Source organism: Vombatus ursinus, unplaced genomic scaffold (assembly GCF_900497805.2).
Source record: "Vombatus ursinus unplaced genomic scaffold, bare-nosed wombat genome assembly UNPS02014264.1, whole genome shotgun sequence".
Lineage (NCBI taxonomy): Eukaryota > Metazoa > Chordata > Mammalia > Diprotodontia > Vombatidae > Vombatus > Vombatus ursinus.
In genome coordinates, this window is record NW_020954042.1 from 45,957 (window position 1) to 60,075 (window position 14,119).

At 36.5% G+C, this 14,119-nt stretch overlaps 1 pseudogene; it reads right to left on the reverse strand.

Annotated features, from left to right (window-relative positions):
* Positions 1-11,857: 11,857 nt before the first annotated feature.
* LOC114042121 lies at positions 11,858-12,780 on the reverse strand (annotated as a pseudogene).
* Between the last annotated feature and the right edge of the window lie 1,339 nt (positions 12,781-14,119).

Here is a 14,119-nt window from a genome sequence, read left to right on the forward strand (position 1 = left end):
CTTTGCCTCTTTGAATCTCAGTGTCCCTATCTGCAAAATGGGGACAAATAACAGAGATGCCTTACACAGGAGGTTGTTATAAATCTCCAGTGAGAAAATGAATGACAAATGATTCACAAACCTTAAAGTTCTAGGTAACATCAGGTATCATTATTATTATTCAATGGTAAGAATAATGAAAATAAATATGGGACCTTTGCAAATGAAGATGATAGAAGAAACTGAGACAATACTATTGAGAAATTATTTCATGTACTTTGCTTCATTTGGTCTGAGTGAAAATACCACAATATAGATAAGACATACATTATTGTTCTCATTTTGAAGCTAAAGATCCTTGAGAAATGGGGTAGTTTACAGACAATTTACTGCCTTTGGACCTTAGGGAAATCACTCGAGTTGCTGATCCTCTATTCACCACCCCCTGTAAAATGAGAACATTGGACATATAAGAAGATATAAGACATAAGGATGTATAGATTATCTATAAACTCATCATCACTCTAAATTTAGGACCCTTGACTTACTCAGACTTTCACAGCAAATGACAAAGCAGGGCATTGATTCTAGGTTCTTGACTCAGTTTCCCAACTCTTAATTTAGTGTATTCTAGATGTCTTTGCTGACTGCAATTTAGTATTTAAATGATGGTTTCCCTCTTTTGTTTTTTTTTGTTTTGTTTTGTTTTACTCAATAAGACAGGCCTACAGTTTGTCTTCCCCTGGTTGGATATACGCTCCTTGTTAATGGGGTATTTTTTTTCTACTCGTACTTGTATTCTCAGCCCTTAGTATAGTGTCAGGCAGTGCATTGTAATTCCTTAAAAAATTTCTTGTAAACTTGGCTTGCTGACTTGACTTCTATACCAGCTCTTATGGGCAAGGATATCAGCTGTACCAGCTCCTCTATACCATGAAGACAATATAATCACAAATGTGTTCCTGGTGCTTTTATCAATGAAGAGTTTAGTACAGACTATATTCACTTTTAAAATGACAACTTTGTTATCCTGAAAAAGCTTCTAAAGATGCATCAATTAAAAGGCATTGCTCACTGGGTGGTGAATCCTAGCCCCCTTCCTCTTCTACGTAAACACACACATCACTCTCTGTCCTGATAATCACAGTCCCCAAAGTCTTAAAGTATTAGTGGTCAGTTAAGAAGGAAGATTGGATGCTTGAGCAAAGATATGAAATTGACACGCCTGGTAAGTTTCCAAGACAGTGGATTTCCAAGAAAAAGGAATGGGTTGTTTTGGTGTCACATCATATGTGATGAAGTAATGCAAAAGTTGGCGGGAGAGAAGGTGGGCCAGCAGCAATTGGCTTTTTTGTCTCTTCTCATCTCTCACTCCTCACCTTTCCTTTGTGATCCCCATGTCTGGATCCACCTCTTGCTATTGTCCGCACCAAAGAAGACCCAAGCCATCAGCTAAAAGCAAGACTAGTAGCCGTATAAATACAGAAGGGACTCTGCTTGTGGCACTCCCTAGATTGAAACAAATTATATAATGACTTTATTGAACAAGATTTTAGGAAGGAAAACATAGCCAGTTCTCCAAAGTTAAGCAGTTCTCTATCATAACACCCTAACAAGGATGGAATGAAAGTTCTGGAACTCTCAGGTTAACTCTCTGCTAATAAAAGAATTAAGAATTTGAAGAAATCTGTAAGTTTGCATATAGTAAAGTTTTATACAACATTTCTTTTCATGGTCACACAGTCCTGCAAAACATGGGACAGAGGTAATTATCTTCACTTTGCAAATGAGAAATCAGGCTCACAGAGCTCAACCAGCTTGTCAGCAATGAAAATAAGTGGCAAAGCTAGATCTTTCTGATTCTAATTTCTATTCAGATCAGGTTTGTAATCCAAACAGATCTAATAACTCTAAGTCAAATCAGAACTATCTTTTTCTAAGTTCAGTTATCTTTCTACTATGCCATGTTCTATTTTTGAAATAATGAGTTTAAACACTTGCATGATTATACATTCCCCTAGAGGGAAATCATTTAACTGCATGGTAGGTAAATTTTGAAAAAAATTGTTACTGAGTATAAATAAGATATATGAATATAAAAAGTTGTTATATATTTATATATATAATATGCAAGGATAATGCATTATATATTTATGTATCATATAAATATCTATATATTGTTTTATATTATCTTGTATTGTATTTATTATACTTTATTTTGATAAAGAAAATTACCAAGTTGTGAAGGAGGACACAGAATTTACACCTTACAACAAAACCACATGGAACAAATTTTCATGTTTCAGGATTTCAAAATGTTTAGAGTTCACAATATATTGTTGCCATGAATTCATACATGATGTGAGAGGCAGGGCAGAAGGGTAGATGGAGGGCTGGCCTCACTGTCAGGAAGAACTGTCTTCCAGTCATACCTCTGACAAATACTTGAATGGGTCAGGGACTGAATGCTTAGTGCCCCAGGCAATTGCCATGATGAGTTGTAGCTGGTGTCAAACTGCAACAATGAAGCAAATTTCCATGCTAATGTTCCCTACAGACACAAAATTACTGGTCTGCACAAAAGGAGTGCTAGTAGTAGTAGGAGTAGTAGTAGTAGTAGTAGTAGTAGTACCAGTGGCGGTGGTGGTGGTAATAGCAAATTATGGTTAAAGAAATGCCTGATAATAAAGAATTTCCTGACTCTGTTTCTTTGATTCAATCACAAACTTGAGGATGGAATATTAAAAGGAACAAAGAAATAGCATTTGTATTCTTATCAACAATTATATCATTTCCTACTTTACTGAAAATTCTCTGTCTCTACCTTTGTCTTTCCTTTCTCTCCTTCCCTCCCTTTCTATCTCCATCTCTGTTGTTATATGTCTGACTCTCTCTCACACACACTATCTTTCTATCCCCCACTCCCATTTTTAACAATTTACATAGATATATAGAGATCTATCATAAAAATATAAACATGCTTAGATTTTAAACATGATTTTTTTTTCCTTCCCTGCTCTTGTGGTCAGTTTTTTTGCTCTTATAACAAAGGCAGAACTATTTCTCATTTCTTAGCAAATTTACCTTTTTTGTGCTAGAGGGTTCCAACTAGAAGATTGGTCTTTTTAGAAAACCTTCAGTGCTCATTAGTTTGTGTGTTCATTGGTCTATAAGTAGGGATTGAACAGGGACACAGTTATGCCCATTTTCCAAAGGTCAGCAACAGAGAGCCCTGGGAAATTCTGTCATCTGAGCCCCTAGAGGAACAATTAAACTATGACTTATCTTGGACTCTGTCAATGCTATGACACTATAATTCCAGTCAAAGGAAAATACAACTTCTAAATTCTTCTTCGTTTTACCTGGCACTAAGCAACTGATGAGACAATGTTTTGAAGTTTATTTTTCCACTAGTGAATTAATAAAATGAACTGCCTAGTAATAGGATGTTGGAATCTTAAATAGACAAGCCTCTAAGATGTGCTAACAGAATCGACACGTATTGTGAATTCTTTACCCCTTAGAAAATAAAATAAAAAATCGTAGAAATATAGTAACAACAATAAAAAACAAATTCGGTAGGATACCTAAAAAACATGATAAGTAGGGCACCAGAAACTTGAAAGTGAGCCTTTATAAACTAAGACAAATCTCCATGCTACAAATGCAAACCGCAAACTATTCTTGAAAACTCAAGGTATTTATGATGGAAGTGGATCATCATTAGAGACAGTACTATTGCCTACAACTGCCTTAATATAACTTTAATTTGTAAATGCTCAACAACAAAATTCTTTTTTTTATTAATTTATTTCGATTTATCAACAATCACTTCCATAAACTTTTGAGTTTAGAATTTTTCTCCCTGTTCCTCCCTACTCTCCTCCCCAAGATAGGGCACAATCTGATACAGGCTATACACATACATTCCTATTAAACATATTTTCATATTAGTGTTGTTGAAAATAAAAATTAGAAAATTAGCTGTTTTCAGAGCTACTTCTAGGGACCTATAAATTTTCAGTTCTTCAAGATAATATGAGAAAGGTTGAGGTGTTCACTCCTTTCCTGGCCTGTGCTCTGGTCTATGAGTGACCACAAGGCCCTCTCTTCTGTCTTGGACCTGTGAGGAGAATTTCCTGTCCAACACCACCACGACCTCCACAAAGCCAGCACCACTCCTCCTTGCCCCAGGACCACCCCTCAGAACAGTGACCCAGATTCAAGCTTGGGCAAAGCAAGAGATTCCTACCTCAACACTGGCAAAGAGGTCCCTGCAATCCCCCTCTAATCAGCCACTCAATTCTCCCTCTGTCTGTGGGCCAGAAGCTCAGGAGGCAGCCACTACCCCAAGCTGTGCTCAGGAACTAGGGCTGAAATCGAGCTTCTCTCTCACCAAAGACCAGATTTTTCCTACTGACCTTCTAAGTTGCCTTTGGAGTTCATGGGTTGAGAAGTCTGGAAACTGCCATAGCTGCCTGTGATTCAGTCAGCTGAGGTCTGTGCCAGGTTCGCTATGACCTGCGCACCCAGGACAAACTGCGCTCCTCTCCCAGCCTGGTGTGATACACCTTTCTTTTTTTTTTGGTAATTTTTATTCATTTTTTTGTTTTAACATTTACTTCCACAAGATTTTGAGTTCCAAATTTCCACCTCATTTCACCCCTCCCCCCACCCCAAGATGGCATGCATTCTAAATACCCCTTCCCCTAGTCTGCCTTCCCTTCTATTTCTCCCCCCCTTCTCTTATCCCCTTCCCCTTCAATTTTCCTGTAGGGCAAGATATATTTCTGTACCCCATTTACTGTATTTCTTATTTCCCTGTTGCATGTGAAAACACTTTTTTTAAACATGTGTTTTTAAAACTTTGGGTTCCAAATTTTCTCCCTTCCTCCCTCCCCACCCACCCTCATTGATAAGGCAAGCAACTAAATATAGGTTATATATGTGCAGTTATGCAAAACACTTCCATAGTAGACATGCTGTGAAAAACTAACTCTATTTCCCTTAATCCTCTCCTGCCCACCCATTTATTCTATTCTTTCTTTTGACCCTGTCCCTCCTCCTCAGAAGTATTTGCTTCTGATTACTCCCTTTCCCAATCTGCCCTCCTGGGACCTAGATACAAGCACCTGTTAAAGCAAGAGATTCCTGCCTCAGCACTGGCAAAGAGATTCCTGCAATCCCCCTCTGATCAGCCACTCGGTTTCCCCTCAGTCTGTGGGCCAAAAGCTCAGGAAAAGGCCGAGGCCCTGGGCTGCGCTTGAGACTTGTGGCTGAGATCTGGCTCCTCTCTCACTGTAGTAACAGACTTTTTCCACTGACCTTCTAAGATGTCTTTGGCATTTAGGGGTTGAGAAGTCTGAAAACTACCACAGCTGTCCGAGATTCAGTCCTCTGAGGCGTGCTCCAGGGTAGCTGTGGCCTGCACGCCCACAGCAAACTGTGCTCCTTTCCCCACCTGGGGCAATATACCTTTCTGATCAACCACCCAGGCTGTCTTTGGCTGGAAATTTGTTTCACTGTCTTTTTGTGGGTCCTGCTGCTTTAGAATTTGTTTAGAGCCATTTTTTTAGGTATTTGTAGGGCTTTGGGAGAGAGCTCAGGACAGTCCCTGCTTCTTCCTCCGCCATCTTGGCCTCGCGATGTACCTTTCTGATCAACCATCCAGGTTGTCTTGGGCTGGAAATTTGTTTCACTCTGTCTTTTTGTGAATTCTGCTGGTTTAGAATTTCTTTAGAAGCATTTTATAGGTATTTGGAAGGGTTTGGGGGAGGGCTCAGGCAAGTCACTGCTTTCGCTCCAACCCCATTTTGCTTTTCCTAATGTTCTCTATCTCCTGTTTGGTCATGAATTCTTCAGTTCTCCATAGATATGATAGGTAAACTATTCCTTGCTCTCCCAGTTTGCCTATAGTATCAGCCTTTAAATCTAAATCATGAACTCATTTTGACTTTATTTTGGTATATGGTGTGAGATTTTAGTCTATGCCTAGTTTTTGCCATACTCTTTTGAGTTTTACCAGTAGTTTATTTCAAAGAGTGGGTTTTTATCCTAGAAGCTGCGGTCTTTGGGTTTATCAAATAATAGATTGCTATAGTCATTGACTACTGTATCTTGCATATTTAAGCTATTCCACTGATCCAGCACTCTATTTCTTAGCCTGTACCAAGCAGTTTTGATGATTACTGCTTTATAATACAATTTAAGATCAGGAAAAGCTAGGTGACCTTCCCCTGCATTTCTTTTCATTGATTTTCTTGATATTCTGGACCTTTTGAAGAACAAGATTCTTAATAGGTGCTGCCACCTCAAGTATTCAAAACCTCCAAATTATTTGAAAAAAAAATACCTTTCAAAACATGGAGACTTATAAGAGAATAAAAACCCTATAGCAAAAAGATTATGTGCCTGTCATCCATATCATCTTATCTATTCCTGGAGATGTCCTAAAGTTAATTTAACTGAATCATGAGAATTATAGCATATATTCCAGTAGAATTATTCAATTACAGAAAGCATTCATTCCATCTGCCTGCACAAACTCCATAATATATTAAATATGAAAGAATAATAGTAACATAAGGACTTGGGCTTTTCTATTTGTATTCCATCAAGAAAGATAACGAAGTGATGAAGACGATTATGATAATGGTGATAATAATTTTTGCTTAGATGCAAGCCTTATGAAATCATTCTATTTTGTTTAATCATTTTTCAACTGTGTTCAACTATTTGTAACCCCATTTGGGGTTTTCCTTGCAAAATTAATGGTGTAGTTTCCCATTTCCTTCTCCAGTTCATTTTACAGATGAGGGACTGAGTCAAAAAGGGTTCAGTGACTTGACCAGGGTCACAAAGCTAGTCAGTGTCTGAGGCTGGATTGGGACTCAGGAAGATGAGTGTTCCTGATTCCAAGTCTACTGCTCTATTCACTATACCACCTATCTGCCTAAGCCTTCTTTATGTATAGTATAATTAAAATATATCAGGAATATATGGACAAGACAATGAGACGGGAAGGATAGAATGCAATCTTCTTCCCCAGTGCTGTCTGGATTTTAATTATACTATACAAAATGAACACAGACAACATCAAAGTAAACAGAAAAGTACAATCACATAGAAGACATCCGCCAGGAGAGTTATAGCATTATTTGCATAGTTGGAAGTACATGAGGACATAAGAGATGGGGTTGGGGGAAATTTCATAGAAGATGTGAGTAATGGCATTGGGTTCACAACAGGAAAGTTGCATTAGAAGAATAGTGTTTAATGAATAAATAAAGGCACAGATGTAGCACACTCTAGACATTAAGGCAATACAGAGTATTTGTAGCAGTCCTGCTTTTCCATGACTGGGAAAAGAAGTAGTTCAGATGATGTAGCCTATGTGAAGAAGGAGAAATGGGTCATGTACACTTGACTGTGTGAAGCTCAATTGTGTGTGTGTGTGTATGTGTGTGTGTGTATTTGTTTGTGTGATTCTGCATGCTTGTCTTTCCTCATGTGACCAGTTGAGATGAGAGTCAGGTTAAAGTATCAGCTCTTATCCTTCTTGTTTGAATAGAGGGGTACTTGTGTACCCTGATTAGGTCAGATACTTTTGTTTAACCTGTTTTGCCCTCTACTCACTCTCCTAGGTGTTACTTTCCCCTTTCCTTTCTATTCTTCTAAGTCCATCAACACATAACACAATCTGTCTCAAGCTCCAGGAGCACTGATGATTAAAAGGTACAGAAGAAATACATGTATTATTCCCCCATATTTGAATTTAAGTAGTTTATCCTTTTCCCCTTATGTTTATCTTTTTATGATTTTTAACTCCTGTATTTGAACTTCAATGTTTTTCCATAGCTGTTCTTTTCATTAGGAATTAATGACAGTCTTCTAATTCATTAAAATCCAACTTTTTCAACATTGGTATTATATTTGCTGGATAATTTTTTTTATAGAAAAGCAAGACTATATTTAGATATAGATGTATTTCAAAAAGACAGAAGAAAACCAAATTGCTAGTATAAAAATGAAGAGGGTGAATATACCACTAACAAAACAGAAATTGAAGGAATTATGAGTCACTTTATCCAATTATATGCCAATAAATTTAAAAATTTAAGTGGAATGGAAGAATATTTACAAAAATATAAATGACCTAGATTAGCAGAAGAGGAAATAGAATATCTAAATAGATTATTTTAGAAAAAGAAATTGAAAAAGTCTTAAGTGAGCTCCATAAGTAAAAAAGACCAGTACCAGATAGATTTACAAGTGAATACTATCACACATTTAAAGATCAACTAATTCCCATATTAACTAAATTATTTGGAATAATAGGTAAAGAAGGGATCCTAACAAATTCTTTTTATGAAACAAATATGATATTGATACCTAAACAAGGAGGCATAAAAACAGAGAAAGAAAATTATAGACTAATTTCCTTAATGAATATGGATGGAAAAATCCTAAATAAAATATTAGCTAAAAGATTACTTGGGATTTATTCCTAGAATAAAGGGAATTTTTTATTAATTTATTTTAATTTTTCAACAATCACTTCCATAAGCATTTGAGTTCTAAATTTTTCTCCCCCTCCTTCCTCACCTCCATCTCCAAGATGGCATGCTATGACGTAGGTTATACATATACATTCCTATTAAACATAATTTCACGTTAGTGATATGATAAGGAAGAATTAGAATTAATAGGAGGAACCACCAGAAAGAGGAAACAAAACACAAAAGAAGAAAAAAATAGTAAATAGTATGCTTCCATCTACATTCAAACTCTATAGTTCTTTCTTTGCATGTGGATAACATTTTCTATCATGAGACCATTGGAGAAGTCTGAGATCATTGCATTGCTGAGAAGGGCTAAGTCTATCAAATTAGTCATCACACAACATGGCTGTTTCTGTGTACAAAATTCTCCTGGTTCTGCTTGATTCACTCGGCATCAGTCCATACAAATCTTTCCAGATTTTTCTGAAGTCTGCCTGCTCATCATGTCTTATAGCACAATAGTATTCCATCACATTCATAAACCACAACTTTTTCAGCCATTCCCCAATTGATGGGCATTCCCTCAATTTCTAATTCTTCACCACCACAAAAAGAACGACTATGAATATTTTTAGAATGAGTGGGCCACCTTTCCCTGCATTTGTTTTCATTACTTCCCTTGATATTCTGGACCTTTTCTTATTCCAAATGAATGTTGCTATTGTTTTTTCTAGCTCTACAAAATAATTTTTGGTAGTTTGAAATTCTTCTAATTACTAATAGATGAGTTCATCCCAAGAACACTAACAGCTATGATAATTAACTGTTTACTCCCTTCCATTTTACTCTCTTGTAGTTTTCCTCCTCTTCACTCTTTTCTTTCCATTCATTTAAGGTTATTGTTCTTTTCCCCTCTTTTAACCTTTTCATTACTAACCCCTCTCCAAGCATAAGATTTCTTGTATTTAAAAACACCAATAGCTTCCTGAATATACCTTCCCATTTGTATTTCCCCTTTCCCTATTCCTTTTTCTTATTTTTTTCCCTGTTCAGTTGAATATATTTATACACCAAACTCTGTGTGTGTTCTGCCCTCGTTTGCCCAGTTTAGATTAAAGCCAAATTCAAGGGACATTCACTTTCTTCACTTTATCAGTGTTTGGATATATGCCTACTTATGAAAGCTGATTATGTCTTCACAAAGCTGCCACTTTTCTCCCATCTCCCCTTAATGTATATTCCCCAATGGTCTCTTTTCTTACATATTCAAAAGAAAAGTATTTATCAGTCTTTGTTTCAGTTGACTTCCTCTATCATCCCAGGGATCATAGGGTTCCAAAAGAAATCTTTTAACATTCTCTTCTATCTCCATTAGAATATAAATAGTTCTATGTGTTTAATTCAAAGTTTTTTTTTTCACTTCAGGTTTTATCAAGAATATTTGAAAAGCTATTTCATTCAACGTCCATTTTTATTCATAGGATTTAATACTCAGTTTTCCCAGTCAAGATATCCTTGCTTTGGACCTTTGTATTTTGCCTCATGGAATCTTTCACTCCATTTTCTCCCTTTCTTTGAAGTGATAGCTGCCAAATTTTGTTCAATCTTGACTCTGGTTCTTCTATATTTTAATTTTTTCTTTCAGATTACCTATATTTTTTTCTGAAGCTCTGTGTACTGACAATAACATATCAAGTAGTTTTGATTTTGGAATTTCTTTTAGGAGGTCATCAGTGTATTCTTTCTATTTTCTGTTTCCCCTCTTATTCTTATATGTCTGGATATTTTTTTAATGATTTCTTGAAAAATGATATCCAAGTTCCTTTTTTCTTTGTGATTATGAAGTTCAACTCATCCTTTCTAGCTTGGCTCAAGAAACATTAGGCAGATTTATAAAATAAGGATCACATTTTTGAGAATCCCAAAATTCACATTGTCACTGTGAGTGAAAAAGTATCTCTACCCTCACCCACAATTGAGGGCTGATCTCCACTTAGTTTTCTTTGTGAAAAACTATAAATCCCAGGGGGATATGTGACCCATCAACTACTTCTTGGGGATTGTCACATAATAAGTCTTCAGTTATCTCAACTTAATCTATTTTGTAGGTCAGTTATTTTTTATATCAAATATTTTACAGTTTCTTAGATTCCATGTTGTTGACTTTACTTTAAGAATTTTCATTGACTTTTAGAATCATTAATTTGGTCCATTATGATTTTTAGTGTTTTTTTGACTACAGGAGGGTTTTATACCTCTTCTGTTAAACTCTGGGCCTTTATTTCCACTTTTCTCCTCCTAGAGGACTAGGTTTGGAATCAGAAAGCCTTGAGTTGAAATTTGGCCTCAAACCCTTACTAGCTCTATTTGTCTCTGTTTCCTCAACTGCAAAACATGGATAACCATAGCACTTCCATTTCAGGTTGTGGAGAATATAAAATGAGATAATATTTGGAAAAAAGACTTAGCAAGGTGCCTGGTACATAGTAACCACCACATAAATGCTTATTCCTTTTCTTTACATAGTTTTCATTTCTTATATAATTTAAAAAATGCATTCTTTTGAAAAATCCTAATTGTTTGTGGGAATTCTTTTTCTTTGACGTTCTGATTATAGGTACTTTTTTCAGTTATTTTCATCTTCTGGGTTGGTGTTTTGATCATTCCCAGCATAAGAAAAATCTTCTTTTTTCCTGTTTAATCATTGCTGAGGCCTCAGGAGTTGACTTCTAGATCTCTCTTACTCTGCAGATGGAATCAAATTGAGGACCTGTCCATACTGCTAGTCTTTCTTTATGACTTTTCCATTGCTACAGTCACCAACGTTCTCTCATACAATCAGCGTTAGTTGAAACCCTTTCTTTTGCATGAGGAGAGAAAGTAAGGAGAGGCCTTTTCTTTACTCCTCAGTTAAATCAAAGGAAGTCCTCTTGTGGTGTTAGAGACCTAATTGAGGCCTTTTCCACTGCACTTGAAGTCTATCAGTTTCATAATAAAAATTCCACTATGTCTCATATAATTATTTGACATCAGAGAGTACTGGCAACCATATCTTCAAATAAATTATCTCTCAGAATATGTCTTGGCAAGAAAATTCTATTCTGTTTAAACCAAAGATCTCACATGGTATGGCACTTCAAATGTTTCTGTGATACTCTTTGGACATATTCTGACTTTTCCTTCATTAAAAATCTTCAAGAAAAAATGTAACAAGGGAGTTAGCTGGTTCAACTAAGAACATATCCTGAGTTCAGGAGCATTCCCTATCAGAAAAAATGATGTGTAAAGCTGTGATCTATGTATACTTTTCTGATTCAGAGATACTCTTAATCCCATTCTTCTGAGCTGTATCAATTTGACAAATGGCCCATTATTTCCTAGGAATTGGACATAATTTCTTGAGGGCTATTTTCACATCCTTGTTTCTCAGGGAGTTGATCTGAGGGTTCAAGGCTGGGGTCACTATGGCATAAAACACTGGAGCTACTTTGCCTTCCTTCAGAGACTGACCCAAACCAGGAAGAATGTAGATATAAATTATGGTGCAATAATACATGGTGACCACAATAAGGTGGGAGGAACAAGTGGAAAATGCTCTCTTCTTCCCTTCCTTAGTCTGGATCTTCAAGATTCTGGAGATGATGAAACCGTAGGGCACCAGAATGAGCAGAAAATTGAAAATTGCAAAGAACATGTCTGCCATAATTACCAAAACATTGTTGACATAGGTTGAGGAGCAAGAGAGAGGCAATAAGGGAGGAATCTCACAAAAGAAATGATCAATGACATTGGGGCCACAGAAAGGCAAACGAACAGTCATGATGGTGTTTATTGTTGCATTGGTCCCACTGATAGCCCACACTGCAGATGCTATGAGGCAGCAAGCTGCCTTGCTCATAATAGTGCTGTAGTGGAGGGGCTGACAGATGGCTGCATATCGATCATAGGCCATGGCTCTGAAAAGCAAGAGCTCTGCCACCAAACACCAAGTTAGGAAATAGATCTGAGCTATGCAGCCACCATAGGAAATGGTGTTCTTGGTTATTAGGTTCTGCAGCAACTTGGGCACCACAGTGGAGGCAGAGAGAACATCCATGAAGGACAAGTTTATAAGGAAAAAGTACATAGGGGTATGGAGGCCTGAATTTAGACTGATCACAATGACAATGAAGGAGTTACCTGTGAAAGCCACTATGAAAAGTCCTAAGAAGAGGCTGAAGATGAAGATTTGAATCTTGGGGTTTTCAGAGATACTTTGCAAGATGAACTCCACCATTGATGAATGGTTGCTTGATGCCATATGAGTAAGTGGTCAGATTTTCTTTTGTCAGTGTACGTCCACAAAATCCAATGAACAATAGATTGTTTTGCTCACTAAAGAAAAAAAGAAAGAAAGATCCAAAATAAAATGAGGAAAATTAAAAATACTTTGATATTCCAAAATCACATTTTGCTAAGTGATCTTACTCTATTACACCACAGACAAAAAATAGAGAAACATGATTTGGGTAGTGTGATCTCCTCTCAATGAATTCATTGTCACTGCAGAATTACACCACACATACACCCACTCACATACACACACACACAAATACACACACACATACACACACACACAATCAATCTTCCTTCAGGGAAATCATGCTCTTTTTCATCTGACATTTTATAGTACCTTCAGTGATTTTGTTGAAAGTTCCCCTTACTTTCCCAGTCAAGAGGTGAGACAAAGTACCTTAAAAATCTATAATCCATTTATCTGAGTCTGGGGTGTGAGGGATGGCCATGATAGGGAATTCTCTGAACTATTTATAGGCCACAAACAAAATTGATATCCAGGATCTAAATAGTGGTGATGCATGACTGGAAAGTGGTGGAAAGTAGTGCTGCTTCTGTAACGGAAACCAGGTTAGAATCAGGATCAGAAACAGAATCCAAGAGTTGAACAAAGAGATGTGTTAAGTATTTAGGTGGTACAATGCATAAAGTTTTGGACCTAGAGTTAGTAATACTTAAGTTCAAATCTAGCATGATACACTTATACATGTGACTTGGGCAAGTCACTTAAACTCTGACTGCTATCATGATCTCTAGTGTCATTTAAACACTAGGTTTCATCATCAATATTCTTCTATCTCCTCTTCTTAATTCAATAGATAGATAAAATGTAATTTCAACATAGAATTCTACTCATGTATTCCTATTATCATCCCTACCCAGATGGGAACAGTCCTTTTTTTCAGTTTTTCTCATTTCACCATAATTGGACAGGTGCTTTTAAAGCATTTATCACTCTTCATAACAATGGTCCCTTGGAGTGGAAGAAATTTACATTGTCTCTAATCAATCTGCATAACAGAAAGGAGTATTTAAATTATAATTTATCAGCATTCACTCTGAAGTATTTGCAAATGTGATCTAAATTACCAAATTCAATTTTAACCCCCAGAATTTTCTTATGTCATTTTGGCTCAGGTTGATTAGTTTTCCTTATTTCCTGTTTTTGCTTGCTTCTCAGTGTCTGACATGATATTAATTAAGGATAAGATGAAACTACTGAATAATGGACCCCATTATACATGAAATGTTCACATTTCAATGACCTGCCCTGACATCATGTAGATAGAGCTTCTATACAAACT